At 46.5% G+C, this 23,519-nt stretch overlaps 1 long non-coding RNA gene across 2 annotated transcripts in view; it reads left to right on the top strand.

The window, feature by feature from the left end:
- LOC122702804 overlaps positions 1–16,480 on the top strand; it is a 29,403-nt gene extending 12,923 nt beyond the window's left edge. For both annotated transcript variants that reach the window (XR_006343337.1, XR_006343338.1), the window contains exons 2-3: positions 179–296; positions 15,679–16,480. This is a non-coding gene — a long non-coding RNA (uncharacterized LOC122702804). The remainder of the gene's footprint in view (positions 1–178; positions 297–15,678) is intronic.
- Positions 16,481–23,519: the final 7,039 nt, after the last annotated feature.

The following is a 23,519-nucleotide window of genomic DNA, read 5'->3' as shown; positions in this document are numbered from 1 at the left end:
ATTTCTTCTACCTCCTTAAGTCTGGGGGGTCTAAATGTATTCCCCACCCCTTCCTTTCCCACAGTTTACTTGAGCTATGTCTCATCAATAACCATTTGATGTCAATTTCCTGTACTTCTACCAATAAGAAGTCTCTATATTTCCACTCATCCATTCTCCTCCTTTCTTTGCTTTACAGGCCAGCCTTGAAGACTGCAGGTTCAGTTCCAACACAACTCGAATATCACAAAAAAGAGTTGTACAAATGTTCTGGTTTCCCAGTGCATGTGAAAGCTTATGTTGACACTCTACTGTAGGTAAGTGTGCAACAGTATTATGTCTTAAAAATGTACACAGTTTGAAAATACCTCATTGCTAGCCATTATCTAGGTGTCATTTTTAAATAGTCACATCAAAGATCACTGATCACAGACCACCATCACAAATATAATAATGATGAAACAGTTTGAAATACTGTGGGAATTACCGAAATGTGACATGGTGACATGAAATGAGCAAATACCATTGGAAAGATGGCACTGATACACTTGCTTGATGCAGGGTTGCCACAATAATTGGCAAAAAATGCATTGTCTGTGAAATGCAATACAGTCTGCCTGTATAAGCCTCAAACCGTGAGTGTTTTCTTGGGTTCCTACTTTCTCTCTCTTGTTTGGTGCCCATTCCATTGAGTCGTCCCTCCATTTACAGACTTGATGACACCATGAGATTTGAGATTTGAGATTTTGGGGAATAAGGACTGAATGAGGCAATTCAGGGGCATTTGCTCACTGTAGGATAAATCTTGACTGGTGGGAAATGAGATACTGGAGGGGAGCGGTCAGATAAATTCCTTTCCTCCTTTCAGCGTATACTTCAAGTTTTGATTTCTCTTTATATCTCTTACAGAGAAACTCAGCTGTGTGTCTTCTTAGTCTGCTGTGAGGTTGCCTCTAGCACAGTATTGCATTTCATCAAGGGCTTCACGTTTTCCCTTGCCCGCCTTCCATTTTTTCCTGCCCCTCACTGTCCTGGGCTTATATCTTTCTCCCATCTAAAGTGTCAGCACTTCAATCCCTGCCTCAGGCTCTGCTTTCTATAAGATTGAGGCTAAGATTGTTGGCCTCAGAGGACAACGTGTCCCCCTCCAACTCCTTGGTAAGACCACTTCTGTCACTTGGGTTCTTGATTCAGTCTCTTTCTGCCTCCTCCATGCTTCATTAAGTAACCATTCTTCCTTTTTTTTTTTTAATTTGAGGTATAATAGACATATAAGGAGCTTCCCAGGTGGCACTAGTGGTAAAGAACTCGCCTGCTAAGGCAGGAGACATAAGAGACTTGGGTTTGATCCCTCAGTTGGGAAGATCCCCCAGAGGAGGGCAGTATTCTTGCCTGGGAAATCCCATGGACAGAGGAGCCTGACGGGCTACAGTCCATGGGGTCATAGAGAGTCAGACATGACTGAAGTGACTTAGGATGCACATAGGCATATAAATGCTTCCATTGCTTTGAGTTTCTAACTTCTCCCTCTCTCTGGATTCCTTTCTCTCGCTCTGTGAACATACTCAAGGATGTCCACAAAAAAAAAAAAAAAAAGCATTTCTTTTACTAAAAGTGTTTGACTCTACCTCTTAATGAACAAATTCTTATAATTATACTCATTGCCTGTAAGAGTCTGCTGGGGCCACAATCATAAAGTGCCACAATTTGGCTGGTTTAAGGCAACAGACATCTACTTTCTTATGGTTCTGGAGGCCAGGATTCTGAAATCAACATGTTGGCAGCTTCATGCCTCCTCTGAAAATTCTAGGGGAGGATCCTTCTCCAGCTGTTTCAGCTTCAGGTCACTTGAGCAATCCTTGGGTTATGGCCGCATAACTCTGGTCTCTGCCTTTATTCACGTGGCTGCCTGCCCTCTGTGTGTCTACGTCTTCATATTCTCCTGTGTCTTATAAGAATATTAGTCATATTGGATTAAAGGCCCCGCCTTTTTTTCAAATTAGTTTTTATTGGAGTGTAGTTCCTTTACAATGTTGTGTTAGTTTCTCCTATACATCCAAGTGAATCAACTATATATATATATATATATATGTACATACATCCCCTCTGTTTTTTTTTTTTTTTAATCCCCTCTGTTTTTTATTTCCTTCCTATTTAGGTCATCACAGAGCACTGAGTAGAGTTCCCTGAGCTATACAGTAGGCTCTCATAGTTATCTCTTTTATAAATAGTAGTGTACATACCTCAGTCCCAACCTCCCAGTTCATTCCATGGACCCTTTCTCCTTTAGCATTCATATGCTTGTTCTCTACATTTGTGTCTCTATTTCTGCTTTGCAGAAAAGACCATCAAAGGCTCATCTTTTTAAAATTTTTATTTATTTTAATTGGAGAATGGTTATTTTACAGTATTGTGCTGGTTTTTGCCATACATCAACATGAATCAGCCATAAGCAGACATGTGTCCCCTCCATCCTGAACCCTCCCTCCCACCCACCTCCTCACCCCATCCCTCCAGGTTGTCACAGAGTACTGGCTTTGGGTGCCCTGCATCATGCGTTAAACTCCCCCTGGTTATCTATTTTACATATGGTATATGTTTCAATGCTATTCTCTCAAATCATCCCACCCTCTCCTCCCACTGAGTCCAGAAGTCTGCTCTTTACATCTGTGCCTCTCAAAGGCTCATCTTAACCACCTCATCTTTACTCGATTACATCTGCTAAAACTCTACTTCCAAATAAGGACGCACTCCCAGGAACCAGGGATGAAGACTTCAACATATCTTTCTGGGGTACACAGATGTTCTCGCTTCCTGTGGCTGGGTTTCTTTTCCATGCCTTGGTATTCACATGGCTCCCCTGAAGGTCGTCAGTGTCAAGTTCAATGGCTCTTCTCAGCCCCTAGCCTTGTGGCTGCCCTGCAGTATCTGTCATGGTTACCTTTTCTCTCCTTCCTGAATCCCTCTGCTGAGCTGGGGTCCAGGTACTCTGCACACGGCTGGCTCCTTCCATCTTCCATAGTGCTGTGCATATATCTTCTTCTATGTCTTTTCCTTCTCTCCCCTTCTCCACTTCAAGGTGCATTTCAATGCTGGGGCCTTGGTCATATTCTCTTCTTTCAACTCACTCTCGCCTCTGGCCTTTATCCAACCTTCATGCTTCAGTACCCTCTTCGAAGTATTGAATAGATAACAAATATATCTCTCCAGTCCAACTGTCTCCCAAGCTCAGGGCAAGCACTGCCTCTTGGAAATCACTAAAGAGCCTCCAAGGTGATATATCCCCAAAGCAACACATTGTCTTTACACACACACACACACACATATTCCCCTGATCAAAGAAACAGTTATTTCTCTTCTTGCCCTCCCTATTGCGACATACCACCCTCCTGATCCTTATTTTCCATGCATTCACATTAGTCTTTGTGAAATTGTTCTGAGGTTTCCAGAAATACTGTGGCACTTTGACCTTGGACAGGCTCCACCAGAGTGAGTGGGACCCAACCAGTGAGATGTGTCCTACTGCCATTATTGTGACCCCAGCTTTAGACTCAGGGAGTCAAAAGGCCAGGGAAAGTCTGGTCTATGCTTGATTCTGTGGCTGATACTCTAATAGCCACAATAGCAAGAGCATGTGTAGCAGGCCACTTAGGCATATGGATGACTCTAGGCCTGGTTTCAGATGCAAGGAAGCCCGAGGGCACCGTCTCTTTCAAATGCTGCTTGTTTGGGGATCTATGATTTTTGCACTAGTTCTGCAATTTTTTCAGAGTCTCTGGTAGAGAACCCCACACACAGCCAGCTTCCTATAAATGTGGTTGAATGATGGAATTCGCCTGAGTGCTTATCTCAGCCATAAAACCCAATACACTTGTACTCAAGGGTCTGTAGATAAGCAGTTAATGCTGTTTCATTACAACTCAGCTCCCCAGACTATTCATTCCAGGCATAGCCAGAGAGCACAGTAACAGTGATGGTTAAGATTCTGGCTGAATATTCATTGGAAGGACTGATGCTGAAGCTCCAATACTTTAGCCACCTGATGTGAAAGAGTTGATTTATTGGAAAAGACTCTGATGCTGGGAAAGATTGGGGGCATGAGGAAAAGGGGGTGACAGAGGATGAGTTGGTTGGATGGCATCTCCAATTCAGTGGAGACAAGTTTGAGCAAACTCGGGGAGATGGTGAAAGACAGGGAAGCCTGGCGTGCTGCACTCCATGGGGTCGCAAAGAGACAGGCACAACTAAGCAAGTAAACAAGATTCAGGCTGGAGGGGACTGGAAAGCTGACCCTAACTCTAACTCCATCGAAAAGGAGGCAGACATTTGGAGACAGTCGGGGACTTGCCTGGGACCCACTCTCCCTTTCATGCTACCTGCCTTTATTTACTCTCCCTTTAGAAAGGATAGCACTGGGCTCTGATGACCATTGCTGGAGCAGGCAGAGGGGGCCCTTCCACGAGCTTACTTACTTGCCTGCAGTGTGTTGGTGGGGGGAGGCGCCATCCCATTGCACAGTTTCATCCTGCGACATCCACCCACTGCATCACAGAAATATTGCCTGGCAGCCAAGCATCTCAGGAAAACTTTAGGGAGTCTGTCCTGGGGTGACTCCTTGGAATCTGGAGGGCTGAGGAGAGGGAAGAAGAAAGAGAAGGAGTATTTCCGTGTTGTCACGTTTTGGGAACTATAAACCTTGGGCTACATCCTGGTTCATGTGAAGCCCAAGTATATGTTTTGTTTTCAAGGACTCTGCTGGGACCTTATGACTTCTTTCAATAAAGGAAGCCTTAATGGACTTCCCTGGTGGTTCAGTAGTTAAGACTCCTTGCTTCCAATGCAGGGATCGTGGGTTCCATCCATGGTCAGGGAACTAGGATCCCACATACCAAGTGATATAGCTGATATAAAATAAAAGAAGCCTCATCAGATAGCTGGAAATTTCGTCAGTCACATACTCAGCACTTCTTTGTCGAGGACTTGTTGGGGGTTTTGTCATGATATAGCAGTTCATACATAGTGAGATGGAGGAGTGCAGGTTTTGTTTTATTTGATGTAAGATAATTTGTTTTATGAGAGTGAGAGAGAGAGAATGAGATGGGTGCCTAGACGTGACCTGAGGTCCAGGCTCCACACTGAAAGCCAGCAGATCCAGGAGATGCCGTGTGGTCTGGGAAGGCCTTCAGAATCACGGCTGCTCATTCCCAGAGCTGGTGAACAGACCTGGGCTGCAGGTGGAGTCCAGGCAAGGAGGACACAGGCTGCATGCCTGCAGCCTCAGAAGAGTGGCATCTCCCCAACATTCAGGCCACACTGTTACATGAAGTCTTCTTGGTCTCAGTGACCTTGTTCTCTGACACTCAGTACTTATTGCCTGTGGCCTCAATGGGCCACTGTCACCTAGGCTGGGGTGTCAGAGGCATTTCAAGACTTTTTGTTGTTGTTCAGTCATCAAATCATGTCCAACTCTTTGTGACCCCAGGGACTGCAGCATGCCAAGCTTCCCTGTCCCTCACTATTTCCCGAAGTTTGCCCAAGTTTGTGTGCATTGAATTGGTGATGCCCTCCAACCATCTCATACTCTGCTGCCTTCTTCTCCTTCTGTCTTCAATCTTTTGAAAATGAGGCGCTAACCAGGAGAGTCACCTACATAAAGTCCCACCGGTGTCCACAGCAAAGCCAGGATAATACAAACCCAGGGTCCCTGTGTGCATAACCCCCTTCCACCCCAGGCCGCCATCCCCTGCACCTGCCACTTGCTTCCTTCCCATCAAGGTTGGCAGTGCCCATGGCTGCAGGGACATTTCCTCCAACTCTTTGCTGGGGATAAGTCAGCAGGGGTGCTGTCTGGCTGTGAACCTACTCTACGCCAGGCACTGTCTAAACAGTACCTTATTTGACCCTCCAACAGTCCGATGAGGCTCTCCAGGTTTCTTAAGGCTGCAGTTAAGGCCCTTGAGCTCAGAGGGGTGTCCAGTGTGTCCCCAAATCACCCAAACACTTGCAGCACCACTGGTGGGGCTGGGAGGGGCCCCCAGGTGCCCAAGGCAGGCAAGTGGAGATGGCCTGGCCTGAGAGTGATACATGGAGAGCGTTGCCTTCTGCCTGACAGGCAGAAGACAAACAGCCCCCCGTTAAATCTCACTTAATGCTGATATTTATAAATTTATTCAGCTTGTGTTTACTGAATCGAGAGAATGCCTAATAACATAACGTGCTTCATCTCACATGCTCCTCCTAATGAGAATGCAAGTATTGCTTAATTTTTTCTTAACATTTCATTTGCTTTCCACTCCCCCCACTTCCTCCTCTAGTTTTGGCTCAGATTTTCCTCTGTTGCCAATTCTGGAAGGTTTTGGCTTCTGAGGTGCTGGTGAGGAGAGGATCAAAGAGGACCTGGGGCAGTAGTTGGATGGAGCCCTGTTACCATGTGCAAATTCATCCCATGACATCGGTGCTTGTGGTATCTGGCTGCCAGAAGGATGGAGCATGCTGAGGGGAAATGAAAGCCTTCTGTATTTTCTGTGCAGTTTGCAGTAGCTGCAGGCTTTGGGTCAGGGTTGCAGTATTGACGGCTTCAGGACAGGGGATTTAGAACGGAGGAGAGAGGCATAGTGTCCTCGGCTCTGGAGAGACATGGAGGGTAGTCAGAATGACCATGGGAATATAGGCAATGTTTGCAGGGTTGTGCTGTGGCTGGCTGTGTGTGTGTGAATGTGTGCATGTATGTATGTGGGTGAAAGTTGCTCAGTCATGTCCGACTCTTTGAAACCCCATGGATTGTACAGTCCATGGGATTCTCTAGGCCAGAATACTGGAATGGGTAGCCTTTCTCTTCTCCAGGGGATCTTCCCAACCAAGGGATCAAACCCAGGTCTCCCGCATTGCAGGCGGATTCTTTACCAGCTGAACCACAAGGGAAGCATGTATGTATGAGTCTGTGTGTGTGTGTGTGTGTGTGTGTGTGTGTGTGTGTGTGTGTGTGTGTGAGAGAGAGAGAGAGAGAGAGACCTCACTTTTACCTTAGTTTGATCTCCTTATTATGAGTTTGTTAAAATGAAGTTACCCCTAGCTGTTTATTGCACTAAGGTCAACTGTCTGACTTCTCAGATAGCTCTAGTGGTAAAGAACCTGCCTGCCAAAGCAGGAGACATAAGGGACGTGGGTTTGATCCCTGGGTCAGGAAGATCCCCTACAGGGGGGCATAGCAATCCAATCCAATATTCTTGCCTAGATAATCCCACGGACAGAGGAGATTGGTGGGCTACAGTCCATGGGGTCGCAAAGAGTCGGACACAACTGAAGCAACTTAGCATGCAACTGTCTGGCTTCTGAAAGGGCAGTTATGGATATACCAGGCAGTCTTCACCCAAGAGTGAGGCAGGGAGAGATGGTCAGAGATTAGCAAAGCTCGGGAGAGTATCTGGAAATGGGGTGAGGGTGGAGAGAGCTGACTGGTCTCTTCTGGGCTTCCTTGGGATATGCTGGGTGGTCAAGAGAAGGGATGGAGTGAACTGCCAGGTTTCATGGCCTAAGGAGGGGGTGGGTAATAAAGAGATGTCTGGAACCAGGGTGGAGGGGGTGGGTAATAAACAGATGCCTGGAACCAGGGTGGAGTGTGAGGAGAGCTAGAGTTGGGGAGGAGGAAGCCTGGAGAGATGCTGACGGGTGATGGGGTGGAGGGGGCCATGAAGTGGGCATTCCCACCGTGACGGGGAGACGGCAGGGAGATGACTGATTCAGGGGGCTGGAAACAGGATTTGGGATGAGAAATTGGAGAGGAGATGGGATGCTGGCCTTCTGGGGCCCTTTCCTGCAAGCTCCCCAAACCGGGTGGTCTGTGGTTCCTCCCAACTCCACTTGCAATCCTCACCTCTCAGGTGTTTCTTTTTTTCTGTCTTCCAAGCAACCATATCATGTAACTGAAACTTTCTTTTTAGTTTTAAAAACTGAATAACCTTAAATAGTAACTTAGACAGCATATTAAAAAGCAGAGACATTACCCTACCAACAAAAGTCCGTCTAGTCAAAGCTATGGTTTTTCCAGTAGTCATGTATGGATGTGAGAGTTGGACAATAAAGAAAGCTGAGCACCAAAGAATTGATGCTTTTGAAATGTGGTGTTGGACAAGACTCTTGAGAGTCCCCTGGACTGCAAGGAGATCCAACCAGTCCATCCTAAAGGAAATCAGTCCTGAATATTCATTGGAAGGACTGATGCTGAAGCTAAAACTCCAGTACTTTGACCATCTGATGTGAAGAACCGACTCATTGGAAAAGACCCTGATTCTGGGAAAGATTGAGGGCAGGAGGAGAAGGGGACGACAGAGGATGAAATGGTTGGATGGCATCACCGACACGATGGACATGAGTTTGAGTAGGCTCCGGGAGTTGGTGATGGACAGGGAAGCCTGGCGTGCAGCAGTCCATGGGATCTCAGAGAGTTGGACATGACTGAGCGACTGAACTGAGCTGAACCTTAAATATAAAAGTTGAGTGGAATAATTTATGCTTTCCAGTAATAACCTCTACATATCCAAACTTACGTGTGTCTGTGTGTGTGTGCTCAGTTGTGTCCAACTCTTTGGGATCCCATGCACTGTAGTCTGCCAGGTTCCTCTGTCCATGGGATTTTGCAGGCAATAATACTGGAGTGGGTTGCCATCTCCTCTTCCAGGGGATCTTCCCCCTCCAGGGATTGAACCCAAGTCTCCGTATCTCTTGCATTGGCAGGTGGATTCTTTACCACTGAGCCACCAGGGAAAAGTGAAAGTGAAAGTCGCTCAGTTGTGTCTGACTCTTTGTGACCCCACAGATTGTACAGTCCGTGGAATTCTCCAGGCCAGAATACTGGAGGGGGTAGCCTTTCCCTTCTCCAGGGGATCTTCCCAAGCCAGGATCGAACCCAGGTATCCTGAATTGCAGGTGGATTTTTTACCAGCTGAGCCACAAGGGAAGTCCAAGAATACTTGAGTGGGTATCCTATTCCCAACCCAAGCCACCTGGGAAGCCCCATCTAAACTTGCAGAGAGCTGTAAATGCTTCTCTTATAATTCAGTGGATTGCCCCTCCCCACATCCCTGACCCCTCTGACCTTGGACAAGACACAAGCCTCTTGTGGCCTCATGACCTGAAGCTCTGGTCCTACCCCGGGTGGCAAACTCTGGTCTGTGCATCCTCCTCTGGGCTGGCAGAACAGGAGGCAAGCCTGGTATGAATGGTAGCCACGATGGGAGCAGCCCCCTCAGCCTTTCTCTTCTTTGAGAGGCAGAACAAGGCTGTCTTCCCTCTGCTTGGTATCTTGGAGAAGAGGGGGCTCAGGCCTCTTGACATTATCCAGGAAGTTGGGGTTGCCATAGGAACCGAAGAAACTGGAACTTCTATGGTGAGGATGGAGGCTCCAGGTGAATGTAAGAGACCCCTAGGGCTTCTCCCCAGGGGAGGGAATTCCAATACTGCCTATCACTGGGTTTGTGCCCTACATGGTCCTCTTCCTGTCTGGGTGCCAGTTTCCTGTCCAGTTAAGGGCAGGTGGTCACCAGCTCTATCTATGGCTTAATTTTCACAGCCACCTGCCAGGCAACCTAAAGCATATGGCGTCCTCGCCCCTGCCCGCCCAGAGCAGGTCAGGCAGGTAGCATGGACGTCAGAGGTCCTGGGTATTAAGCACCTGTTTTAGGGCGGAGGGGGAAAGGCCCAGACCCAGCCTCTGTCACCTCCTCCTGTTTCTAGTAACCCAGGTTCTGACCTCTCCCCATGCAGCCTGTGTCCCTTTGGTGCTTCCACATCCGAGACCCCTCAGGATGGCCAGCCATCCCAGGCTCCTCTCTGCTCGGCAGCAGGGACTTCCTCTTGACGACTCCCCCCACCCCCACTCCGCCAGGCCTCCCTCTGAGCCCAGTTCTGTTTGGGGCTCCTTCAGGAGGAGAGGGAGGGGACAGGGGCTCATCCCTCTCTTTTGTGCTGCCTCTCCCTCCCACTTCCGCTCCCCTCGCTGCTCCCGGTGACCTTTCACCCCTTCCTTGGATGTCCCTCAAAGGCAGCTCCTGTGGTTAATAACTTCGGCTGGCAGCCCCACACAAAGCCGGGGCCGGAAACCATTGTCCCGGGGACAATGGCCGAGCCGCCCAATAATGAGGCGGCCGCAGTGTTGTCTGACGCCCTACGTTGCCCTGGCAAAAGGGGAGGGGCGGTGGGGCGCGCCGTGCCCCCACCTCCTGGAGCTGAATTATTCCTCCGCACACATGGCGGTTCCTCTTCCCCAGGAGGCACCAGGCACCTGTACCCTGCCATCAGCCACGTGTCCTTGCGATTGCAAACTGGGTAGATGTCTCCAGTGACATTCCAACATACATCACCGCGGCTCTGGCTTATTTTCTGTTCCCGTGTCCTGAGTCGGAGCACCATAGAGTTTAACAATCAGTTGGTTCTGGCAAATCGACAAGGTTGGGGAGATCTCAGCCTGTGCCTGATGGGAAGCATGCCATGTCGTCTGGGTTCAAGGCTTCCCTCCTCCGTTCCTAGCTGTGTGACCTTGGGGAAGCTGCTTAACCTCTCTGTTGTTGGTGTTCAGTCCCTAAGTTGAGTCTGACTCTTTGCGACCCCATGGACTGAACACCAGGCTCCTCTGTTCTCCACTGTCTCCCAGAGTTTGCTCAAACTCATGTCCATTGAGTCAGTGGTGCTATCTCATCCTCTGCCGTCCCTTTCTCCTTTTGCCTTCAATCTTTCCCAGCATCAGGATCTTTTCCAGTGAGTCGGCTCTTGGCATCAGATGGCCAAAGAATTGGAGCTTCAGTTTCAACATCAGTCCTTCCAGTAAATATTCAGGGTTGATTTCCTTTAGGATTGACCAGTTGGATCTCCTTGCAGTCCAAGGGATTCTCAAGAGTCTTCTCTAGCACCAAAAGAAAGCATCAATTCTTCAGCACTCAGCCTTCTTTATGGACCAACTCTCACATCTGTTCATGACTACTGGAAAAACCATAACTTTGACTATACAGAGCTTTGTTGGCCAAGTGATATCTCTGCTTTTTAATATGCTGTCTAGGTTTGTCATAGCTTTTCTTCCAAGGAGCAAGCATCTTTTAATTTCATGGCTGCAGTCCACAATGATTTTGGAGCCCAAGAATATAAAATCTGTCACTGCTTCCACTTTTACCTTTTCATTTCTAAAAGCAGAAGTGGGATTGGAACCAAGGGGAGGGCTCTCAAAAGTTACCTGACAGGTGAGTACCTGCCATATCCAGGGGCTTCCCCACACTTGTCACCCTTGCATGGGGATATGAACTTCTACAGTTGTGCGAGTGGCTATCCCTCAGTTATAATTTGACTTCCTTTTTATGCGGACCCCTGTCTTGCATCCCAAACCAGACTGTAAATTACTCAGGGCCATGATGTGTCACACGCTGTTCCCCCATTTCTCCCGATTGTGCCATCTGCACAGTGCTGGGCACTCAGGGTGGGGGGATCCCAGTGAAGCCACGAGGATTGATGGCTGAAACTTACAAGAAGCTCTAGAGTAATTCTTAGCCCTGCTGTACACTAGAATGACCTGGAGAGGTTTAAAAAATATACAGGGATTTTGACCTACTTGGTATGAGCTAGGCATTGGGACTATGTGTTGTGTGTGTGATTCATGTGACATGTAAGAGTATTTTTAAGAACTGGTTAAAAAAAAAAAAACAGATTTGTCTCCTTGGAAAACATACCAGCTCACTTTCATGCTTGAGCATAGCCCTTCTCTAGGGGAATGAGTGGACAGTGTCCTGAGACATTTATCTTCTTCTTTTTTTTAATCTTTGGGCACACCACATGGCTGGTGGGATCTAGTTCCCAGACCAGGGATGGAACCCATGACCCCACTATGTTGACAGCACAGAGTCTTAACCACTGAACCTCCAGGGAAGCCCCCTGAGACATTCTTTTTTATCTTTGAACACAGTGTTCTTCCTTATAACTTTACTGTTAGTAAAAGATTTAGGTTTAGGGACAGTTTTCCTTTGAAGTCAACTTTATTGAGATATAATTTGAATATAATGAAATATAGTACAGTTTGGACATATATGTACACATATAGAACCACTGTCCCAATCAAGATAGCCTATATTCCCAGAAAGGGCCCTTGTGGACATGAGCTTTTAAAAGCTTCCCAGATGATTTTGGGGGTACATCAACATTTGAGCACTGTTGGGGCCCCAGTGCTCATGTTCCAACAGTTTCTGCTTTGCAGTCACAGAGAGGTTGACCAGGACAGCAGTTCTCATGTTTCAGCACACACAGCATCACCTAAGGATCTAGTTAAGGGCTGATTTGGTCCCAGGTGAGCCACAGACTCTGCATTTCTAACTAGTTCAGCCCACACTTTGAGACTCTGATTCCAGGTCTCTCATTTCACAGATGAAGTTCCAAGCGTGGATATGGGTACCTTAAAAACCTTGGTTTCCAAGTTCCTGGCCTAATGACAGTCATGCCCTTCATCTTCCAATCTCTTTCTTTTTTTTAAAAACTCTACCTGAACCCCAAATCCAAAACAAGAGGCACAGCCATGATAACAGTTGTCTTCTCTTTCACTTTGGGTGTTGTCATCCCTTTCAGCCCATTCCCACCTGCCCTGGACCCCCATGAATCACTTCCCTGGGAAAAGACTTCCTTTTTCTGTCTCTTTCTGAATGATTGATTGGTTCACTCCCTATCAACACCTACCTTCCCCATTCCATTCCCTCACTCAGTATGTATTAATTCAGCTTAATGAGCAAGTGCACTGGCCAGGCTTGATCACACCTTTGAGGATGAAGATCAGCCAGAAGCTGTGGTTCAGTTAACCCGGAAGGAAATTGATTAACAGTATAGATGGGCTGGGAGAGACCTGAGTGATCCCTCGGCTTGATCCCCTTATTTTACAAAAAGCATTTAGGAGAAGCCATCCCAGTGAGGAGTATATAGAATAGACCTCACGGAAGAGGAGGGTTTTGAGGAGTACTAAAGAGTCTGCCTTCAATGCAGGAGACCCTGGTTCGATTCCTGGATGGGGAAGATCCCCTGGAGAAGGGATAGGCTACCCACTCCAGTATTCTTGGGCTTCCCTAGTGGCTCAGCTGGTAAAGAATCCACTTGCAATATGGGAGACCTGGATTCGATCTCTGGGTTGGGAAGATCCCCTGGAGAAGGAAACGGCTATCCACTCCAGTATTCTGGCCTGGAGAATTCCATGGACTGTATCGTCCTTGCGGTCACAAAGAGTTGGACATGACTGAGTGACTTTCACTTTCATTTGAAAAAAGTATAGGAGAGGCTGTGAGAAGACAAGGAGGTCGGGGGTGTGTCATGGCTGAGAGCAAGAAGGAGACACTGCTGATGGAAACTGAGCCTCATTTTCTCAGAAAACTGAGAAGAGGTCCTCCACACTTGGCTGCCCAGACGACGGACATGACCTCAGGCTGCCAGGATGGTCATCCCTGCTGGGACATGAGAGATGATACTATGAATAGATTCTCCCCTATTCAACTGCCTTCTGAGCACTGTCCTTCTGGGAGCACAACCAGGATGTGTGCCTGGGGTAGTCTGGGGATGAGGTCCTGTGAGCACTGGGACCTGGAGATGCTGGGACAAGAGGAGAGGAAATGTTTGGTTTGGGGGGACTTGTGCTGTGCTGTGTATGCTCAGTCCTGTCTGACTCTTTGTGACCCAGTGGGCTATAGCCTGCCAGGCTCCTCTATCCATGGAACTTTCCAGGCAAGAACACTCGAGTGGGTTGCCATTTCCTCCTCCAGGGGACCTTCCCAACCCAGGGATTGAACCTGCGTCTCTTGAGTCTCCTGCATTGGCAGGCAGATTCTTTTATCACTATGCCACCTGGGAAGTGCCGGGGATATCTAGGGTTATGTTTAAACATTAGCAAGGCTATCACACAGAGTTAATTAGTACAGTGGACTTTGGAGAGAAGTGTGTTTCACTTTGCCTTTAGGCAGAACTACGTTCTAACACCCCTCCTCAGACAGAATCACCTGGGGTGAAAGGATTTTCAGTTCCTGAATCTGGACAGCTGTCAGACATCTAAGGTTCTCCGCCTACTCCCGGAGCATCCACCAGGGGATGTCAGTCATCTTGGTGGCCTGTGTCTATCTTCATGGCTGAGGTGAGGCTGACACAGCAATTCCTCTGCGGCTGCCTGGCTGAGACCAGAGGAGCAGGCATCCATTTTCTCCCAGAACAGATCCACACACAGAATTAACGGCTGCAAGCAGGAATCCTACTTCCGAGCCCATATTCAGAAAAGATGACCACTAATTCAAAAAGATGCATACATCCCACCCCTCAACGTACACAGTAGCACTATTTGCAATAGCCAAAAACTGGAAGCAACCCAACTGTCCATCACCAAATGAATGGATAAAGAAGATGGAATATTACTCATCCATAAAAAAGAATGAAATAATGCCATTTGCCACAACTAGAGATTACCATACTAAGTGAAGTAAGTCAGATAGAAAAAGACAAGTATTATAAGATAACACTTATATGTGTAACCTAAAAAATAATACAAATGAACTTATTTACAAAACAGAAACTGACTCATAGAAATTAAGCATATGGTTACCAAAGGGGAGGGGATAAATTAGAAGTATGGAATTAACAGATACACACTACCATATGTAAAATAGATAAACAACAAAGATTTATTGTGTAGCACTGGACACTATATTCAATAACCTGCAATAATCTATAACAAAAAAGAATATATATATAATGAAATGGAATCACTTTTTTGTATACCTGAAATAACATGATATTGCAAATCAACCATACTTCAATTTTTAAAAAGCGGTTGGTGCTAAAGATACAGAAATGAGAGTTAAGAGAGCAGCACAGCTTGTCTAGGAAGATCATGAGGGTCCAGGTTGCTGTGGATTGGGTGTCTTGTAGGGTTTGGGGAGGATCAAATGAGAGTGGAATGTGGCCATGACCAGCCCTGGGAGTCAGCACAGCCTTACTCCGGCCAGCTGTGTGTCCTTGGTTATACCAAGCGTAAATTTCCTCTTCTGCATGGCATCAAGATTGACCTCAAGATATTTAAGGTTTCTTCTAGCTTAGACACACTAGAATTCAGTGGTTTTAGGCATTCAGTCCAAACTCCCATGCAGAAGTGAAAATTGGGGCTGAGCTGGGTCTCCTTAGGGGAGTGGTGGGGTCTGTGTCCAGGAGTGCTCTGGAGGGTCTGGAGGGAGAGGAGAGGACAATTAGGATGATGTGAGATGGGAAAGAAAAAACTAGATTGCCCGCAGTCCCTTCAGCCAAGCACTGCAGAAACTTCTCCTGCCTGCCAGTTGTCTGCCGCAGACTTGGAACGTCCCCATAGGACACTGCAGGGGCGGCCTAGCCCGTGTTCCACAAAGCGGCAGCAACTGCTGGTTAATTACGTGGACACGAGGTGAGCAGCACAGCTGTCTCTGGAGCAACTCACAAGGAGTTGCAACTTCTGCAATCAGCTCCCGACCACATGTGGGGAGCAGGCATTTCAAGTCCCAGGGGAATGGCTCCACAGGGCTTGTCCATCCCACACTGCGCCCGAAATCCTTGCTCTCTGCTGGGAGGGTAGAACTTGCTCCCTTTTTTGGCTCCATTGCCCAGGGAAGGACGTGGAAGACAGTCTGGGTGCCAGCACTTTCCTCAGATCACACACTCCTCTCTCCACTTCAGGTCTTCACCTCTGAAAAAGTGCCTGGACCTCAGCATGAATGTGTTCTTAGGAGACAATAAACAGCTGAAGAATCCTTCCCATCAGTGGACCTGAAGGATGCTGCGATGGAGCATTCAAGATGGAAAAGCCAGGATGCCAAACCTGTCTCTTTCCCTCCCAGATCCCAAAGCACTCTATCCCAAAGCACTGGCCTCAGAATATATCTTAACATGTGACCCCAATCCACGCAGTGGCTACATTCGATGAAACTTTGACCATCTCTGGTAGACAGTTAATCCAGTAACTAGCAAATGATCTTGTCTGGAGGATTCCATAGACAGATGAGCCTGGCAGGCTATAGTCCAAGGGGTGGCAAAGAGTCGGACATGACTGAGGACTACAATAACCAAACACACATGTATTATAAGAACTCAACGCGGCTACACATATGTAAGCATCGTGCAAACTGGGGGGCTGAATGGAGTCCCCATGAAAGTCCCCAGATAATTGTGAAGTGCCAGCCACACAGTAGATGTTATTACAGTTGGTGGAAGGGGACTGAGGTTGAGGCAATGATGGTCACAATTACCTTTTCAGGTACGATGTACTTGACTCTTCTCAATCCTGAGAACCCTGCCTGGTGGGTGCTATTCCTATCTACTTCATGCACATCATGAACCATGGCTCAGAGCACAGAAGACCAAGCTGGCTCAGAACAAGTGGCAGAGGGGGGACCTTCCATCTAACAGTCTGTTTCAGACCATCACTATGTTCCAACCTCTTTAGCCAGGGGTTCCCTATATTGGGGGAAAATAAAATGCATCTGGGCATTCAGTGGAAAAACAGCCATGTGAAAAGTTAAAATGGTTTGTCAGCCCACAAAGAGTCTCTTGGGAAGGGTCACCCGCTCCTGAAGTGGGAATGTGAGATTGGGAGCAGAGGAAAAAAGTTTAGGAGCTGAAAAAAACTGGTAAAAAAAGACTGTGGCTCTTCCTCCCCAGAGACCACAACAAATAGGCCACAGCAGCCATCAGCGGCAATAATGAGTGGTTCGCTGCTCATCAGAAACCAGGGTGGGCTGCTAAAATGTTGACCAAGGTCAGCCTAGGCGTCCCACTTCCAGAAAATCTGCTTTTCCAGAACACAACTTGTAGCTCAGGATGGCTGCGGGTGCCTGGTTATTTAGTCATCTTAAATTCCTTGATTCCTCTCATGGACCTTTAATAAGTGAATCTCCCCTGTGCATTTACAATTAGATTTCTGTCATTGATAAAACATCTCAGAGTGCCGTATGAAGGTGTGTGCGCCTTCAGGCTCAGAAAGTGGCTTCTTCCTGAGAGGGGCCCGTGAACTGTGCCTCCTTGGGTGTCCCAGCTGACCTGGAATTTGTGACATGACCGAGTAAGTGTGTGCTGCTAGAGCTCCAAACTTCTTAGCTCCATCCAGATTCTTGTACCTGGAGATGCCTGTTCTTTACTGCTCACCTTTTTCTGACTTCTGGCTCCAGCTGTTTGCTGGCACCCAGGTTATTGGTGGTCATCCCTCTGGCTGGAACCCTGATAGTGCTTCTCTCAGGCTCACCTTGGCTTCCCTTTTGTATGCATGCCACGCTCACCATTTGGGCTTTGTCTGCTCTGCACTCTGTGCAAAGTACCCCTTGGAAAAGAAATCTAGAAATGTGCATGTCAGACCCCAGGACTGGGAGGGGATAGACAGGAGCGTGCGGGGTTTTAGAGAGAAGGGGACTGATGGAGACATTGGGACCTCAGCTCCCACACCCAGCCTTTGTCATGTAACTTGAGTCCCCTCATTTGCAAAGTGGGGACAGTCATTCTTCCTCATGGATTGCTTGGCAGTGTTTGCAAAGGATGTGACACAGACTTGGGACATGTTTAATGAAAGATGGCTGCCATCGCTGTATTGCACTGTGATTTCTATTAAACTGTGACCACAGGCTCTCTTGAGGGCTAGATGGTAAAGCGACATGGTGAGAGAGGGGAAGCCAGCTCTACCAGACAGACAGGTGGGCCCAGGAGGGCCCAGGCACAAGGATACTTTCAAGGGGGTGGAGACAGGAGTTCTGGAATTATCAGTGCTGCTGCTGTTGGAGCTTCATATGAACCTCATTTGTCATGGACCTTGGACCCTCAGATGCTGGGAGCGCTGTGCAGATCCCAGGCCAAAGATCTGGCATTGCGAGCACTCTTTTTTTTTTTTTTAATATTTATTTGGCTGTGTTGAGTCTTAGGTGTGGCATGCAGAATCTTCTAGAGTGTCTGAACTCAGTAGTCATGGTGCACAGGCTTAGTTGTCCTGCGACATGTGGGATCTTAGTTCCCCGACCAAGAATTGAACCCACTTCCCCTGCATTGCAAGGTAGATGGTAACCACTGGACCACCAAGGAAGTCCCCACTACCATTCTTTTTAAAATTTGGATGGTCTTACCTCCAACAGATCTTTCTAATGATACATCAGTTTGCTTCCAACTTCTTAGAGGGGAGGATGAAAGTTGTGAAGGAGTTGAGGAATCTGAGCCTTGCATGTGAGAACAATATTCTGAATCTTGTTTAAGATTCCTGAACCAGTCAATCACAGAGTAGCTGAGATTTTGCACCTCTACAAGGAAAGGAGACATCATCTTATTGCCGTGTTAGTAATTAAACAGTGAGTCTGAAAGTTGAATATCCTGTGTCTGCATTTACCCTGAATTCTGGAAGGAATAGAATTTCCGGGGGTGGGGAGCAGAAGGAGTAAACTTTTGTGGGGACTCTGGGGAAGGATGTGGGAATGTTCAAGGACTTCTGAGGTTGGTTTCTTTATGACATCTAATTCCACTCTCCTCATTCATTCAGATGAATCACTTGGACACTGTTCTTGCATTTATCAGTCATGATTAAGGTCAATTTTTTGGCTCACAAATAGAATGACCGGAGAAATGAGGGCATAAGAAAGGGAGGTATGAAGAGGAGGAAAGGCAGACAGAACAGGGAAAAAGGGAAAAATACAGATGCCTTTAAAGATGTTGAACCATCGCTGATTCGATAAGCAAAATGGTTTAGGGTCTTCTTCACTTCGCTCCTGAAAGAGAGAGGCAAAGAGAGAAAGAAAGCAGCTTGTTCAGGAAGAGAAAAGAAGCTGTGGACAAACAGCAGGAGATGGACAGTTGCTCCTGCCTGACATTAAAGATTATGTTCACACTGGTTGGGTAGATCAGTGGTGGGTGGTGGGCAGCTGGCAGAAGGAATGAAATATTTGTAAGGTCAGATATTTATAATTTGAGACTATATGTACCTGAAATTAAGGGTTGTATGCTGGGGAAGGGTGTATGGTGATGAGAGTATGCTGTTCTATTATTATTATTATTATCACTAGGTAGATGTCATCCCATTATATATCCATTGATTGATTGATTTTATTCCTTCACCCAACACACATTAATCGAGCCTCCACTATGTTCAACTTCTTGGGGTTCAGTGATGAGTACAGACAGCCTCTCTTCTCAGGAGCTGATAGTCCACTGGAGGAGATAAACACGAATGAAATCATCACCCAGATGCATATACATCTGCATGAGTGATAAATGCAGTGCAATGTGGTCTTTAAAGGAAGCATTGGACCTGGCTATGCCTGCAACGAGGCTTCCCTGAGGAAATGATGCTTGAATTGAGATTTGAAGGACGACGGATGCCAAGTGGGCTGAAAACTGAGAAAAAGCAAGCAGGCACAGTGAGCAGCAGGCATAGCAGCCATGTGGTGGGAGGGTCAGCCCTGCTGGGGTGGGACAGAAGAAAGTGTGGGGAGGATGGGGCTTAGGAGATGGCCCTAAAAAGGAGCTACAGAGGGAAACTGAGGCTCAGAAAGGGTGAGTGGTTTGAACAATATCACAACACAGAAAAAGCAGACTTGGGATTCCATCCTTATGGCTTGGAAAGTCAGTGCTCCCTGGTGAATATTTTTTCACATTTAGGTACTTTGTTCAATGTGAGTACTTGGGGAAGGCCACCTTATTATCCTTCATTAAAACACTAACAATATTATGTATTGCTAATCAAGCATCTAGAACCCATGTGTAACACCGTGTTATAATGTCTTATAGCAACACAAGCATTGATTACACAGTACATATAACCAGTCACATCCCTCCTGAAATTTCAAACATATGCATCTGGAACCTTTCTGGTTAGTGATACCACAACAGAAAAATAAGCTGGGCTCTGTTAAATCGAAAAGCACATCCCCAAGGGCATGCACACGTGATTGCAGCCATTGCCAGCCATGTTTTGTAGGACTGTATTGATCCATTTGCAGACATCTACATTCTACATAGTAGACATATTCTAGAAAACATGTCTCTAAGTTGAACTTGGGCAACTTAAAACCTGTAGGTAACTTGAAGAATCGCTTCTTCCAGAATCAGGTTTAATGCATTTACACAATTGTATGATAAGTTTTCTTAAAGCAGACCTACCTGGAATATTCCAGGGCTGACTGTTGAACACTATAAAGACTATTTCTGTCTTTATGTAAGATGGTAGGTGTATAGATTGCAGGTCTATATTTATATATGTTCCTTTTTAATTTTTTATTTTTAATAAAAATTTTTATACAATTTTTAAAGGTTACACTCCAACTACAGTTATTACAAAATATTGGCTCTTTTCTCCATGTTATACAACACGTCCTTGTAGTCTATTTTGCACCTAATAGTTTGTACCTCCCCTCTTCCACCTGTAATTACCCCTCTCCCACTTCTCTCTATGGGTATATATTTTCCTTTTATAACTTGGTAAGAATATATCAGGGTTTCCCTGGACTCAGTGATAAAGAATCTGCCTGCCAATGCAGGAGACCTGAGTTTGATCCCTTGGTCGGGAAGATCCCCTGGAGAAGGGAATGGCTATCCACTCCAGTATTCTTGCCTGGGAAATCCCATGGACAGAGGAGTCTGGTGGGCTACAGTCCATGGGGTCGCAAAGAGTCAGACACGAGTGAGTGACTAAACAACAAGTTACCATATAGAGCCTCTATATAATGATCTATTTGAATGGAGTGACTTTGTCTTTCTGTACCAGGTTGAAAGGCTTCTTGGCAGAGCTAACACAGTATGATGGAAGTTAGGTGGCTGACCTCCAATGTCTCCTTCTGTCCAGCCACACGCAGCATCCGTAACGAACTGCCCTCCCCCTGGCAGGATGTGCCTTGTGTTAAAAGCCACCTCTCACCACAGCTTCCAAAGTCTTGTATTGGTTTCTGAGCTGCCTACTTTCATCTTTACTGCTTGGCTCCTTACCTCTATGACCTCCAAACCCATGGCTGTCACCTTGTGGGTTTTTCTGGGCCCTTTGGGTAGTCATGGGCCAGTCTTTCATAGCAACCTACCTCTACTTTTTGCTTGTCACCATTTCACCTGTCCCAGTGGACAAGGTGAATTGTTCTTGTTTAGTTCCTAAGTTGTGTCCAACTCTTTGCAACCACAAAGATTGTAGCCTGCCAGGCTCCTCTATCCATGGGATTCTCCAGGCAAGAATACTGGAGTGGGTTGCCATGCCCTTCTCCAGGGGATCTTCCCAACCCAGGGGTCAAACCAGAGTCTCCTGCATTGGCTGGTAGATTCTTTACCACTGAGCCACCTGGGAAGTCCTGGGCAAGGTGACATGATTGATAACTTACAATGGATCTACCTAGCTCATGCCTCCTTGATGGAGGGCCAGGGTGTGAATGGAGTAGGGGTAGAGATGATGGAGAAATCTCTTTGGAAGTGAGCCCACGTGGGTGTGAAGTTTGGTTCACACGTGGGTGTGAAGTTTGGTTCCACCAATTACCTGTATATGACTTTGGAAATTTATCAACACTTCAACTCCCTGAGTCTCAGTTCCTTGGCTACAAAAATGGTGAGGACAATTCTGATCTCACAAGGATGTTGTCAGGATTTAGCAAGACACAGTGTGCAAATCCATGATAGATGGTAACACCTGATAACTCTCATTTTATTATGAATACAGCAGCACACAGTAGAACAATTTTGATTTTGAGGGTGAGCTGTGAGTTCAGCAGAATTCTCTCAGGGCCAAAGGACAAATGAAGAGTCAGGGCTGAGAGATGGTCCTCAGATCTAAGTGGGGCAGATACTGAGCAGATGGAACCATTTGAGGGGACTTTCCTAGCAGTCCAGTGGTTAAGACCTGGCACTTCCCCTGCAATCCTTGGTTAGGGAACTAAGATCCCCCATGTTGCACAATGCGGTCAAAAAAAAAAAAAAATTAAGCAGCTTGAAGAAGGGTGGGAAGCAGTTGTCAGATGAAGCTGGAAGGCAGACCCCAGGTTTTATTCACTGATCATAGACATCCTGGCCCCAGAGGTGACTGTGGTGGTCTTTTAGGGATCCTGGGGTAGTCAGACTGGAACACACTTCTGTGATTTAATTCATCTGCTGTATCTCTTCTCTGGCAGGCAGGGCAGCAAGTTCTAGGACAAACGAAAATCACTGCCCATTTAAAAAGCTACCCCCAGCAGTCTTGGGGGCAGGGATTACATTAAAAAACAAAACAAAACAACAAAACCCTATAATGATTCTTGTTTTTTAAATTAATTTATTTTTAATTGAAGGATAATTGCTTTGCAATATTGTGTTGGTTTCTGTCATACACCAACATGAATCAGTCATAGCTATACATATGTACCCTCCTACTTGAACCTTCCTCCCACCTCCCACCCCATCCCGCTGGCCATCATCAAAAAATCCACAAACAATAAATGCTGGAGAGGGTGTGGAGAAAAGGAAACCCTAATTGTTTTTGAATACAGAGGTTTGGGATGGAGTTTCCACTGGGCTCATGATGGTGTGACTTCTGTGTGGTGTTGGGGAGTGAGTAGTGGAAAGCCCTCTGGATTCCTCTTTGGGTATCAGTTCTACCCCGGAAAGCCTCCTCCACCATCTGACTGGCCCATGTTCTTCCAACCCTGAGATGGTTTCATGTGTCACTCAGTTTCTCTGTCAGCTGTTCTTACTTCAGCCTTAATAAGTTTGAGTGTATGTCACTTTGACTAAAATGGCAGTTACTCATTAGCTCTTTTTGATTCTAAGGCTGAACTTCCACTTGACTCCTTGGTAGCGTTGGTTTCGGTGGGTCCCAAGTTTCATGCTATAAAACTGTGATGGTTTTATTGACCAATTAACATAGGTTAATGATGATTGTTTTTATGAAAGTTGGCGGGTTACCCTCTGGACAGCAGGTTGAGCAATGTCATCTCAATCTTAAATGGAGATCATAAAATGTTAGAGGTGGAAGTGTCTCAGAAGTCATGTAGTCCAGCCCTCTCATTTAGCAGGGGAAGAACTGAGGTCTGGAGGGGTTAAATCCTGGATTTAAAAGGCCAACTGGATAGAGAGTCATGGAAGCATCAGGAAGGGCAGGCTTTTATCTTACATGGTTTGATAAAGAGTCTCTGATCTCTTTTTCTTGTAATCACAGAACTTAGGCCTTTCCAATGCAAAGATGATGCTGTGATTGTAAAGCTGATACTTTGAGGAACTGAGTATTTTATTTTATAATTATTTTCTGGTTGCTGCTTTTTTAAAAAAATTGAAGTGTAGTTGGTTCATAGTACTGTGTTAGTTCCAGGTATAGAGCAAAGTGATTTGGTTATACATATATTATATGTTGCTGCTGTTTAGTCACTATGTCATGTCAGACTTTTGCGACCCCATGTACTGTAGCCCACCAGCCTCCTCCATTCATGGGATTTCTTAGGCAAGAATACTGGAGTGGTTGCCATTTCCTTCTCCAAGGGCTCTTCCCAACCCAGGGATTGAACCCACATCTCCTGCTTGGCAGGTAGATTCTTTACCATTAAGCCACC

The sequence above is a fragment of the Cervus elaphus genome, chromosome 11, assembly GCF_910594005.1.
Source record: "Cervus elaphus chromosome 11, mCerEla1.1, whole genome shotgun sequence".
Lineage (NCBI taxonomy): Eukaryota > Metazoa > Chordata > Mammalia > Artiodactyla > Cervidae > Cervus > Cervus elaphus.
This window is presented reverse-complemented; position numbering and strand designations above follow the sequence as displayed.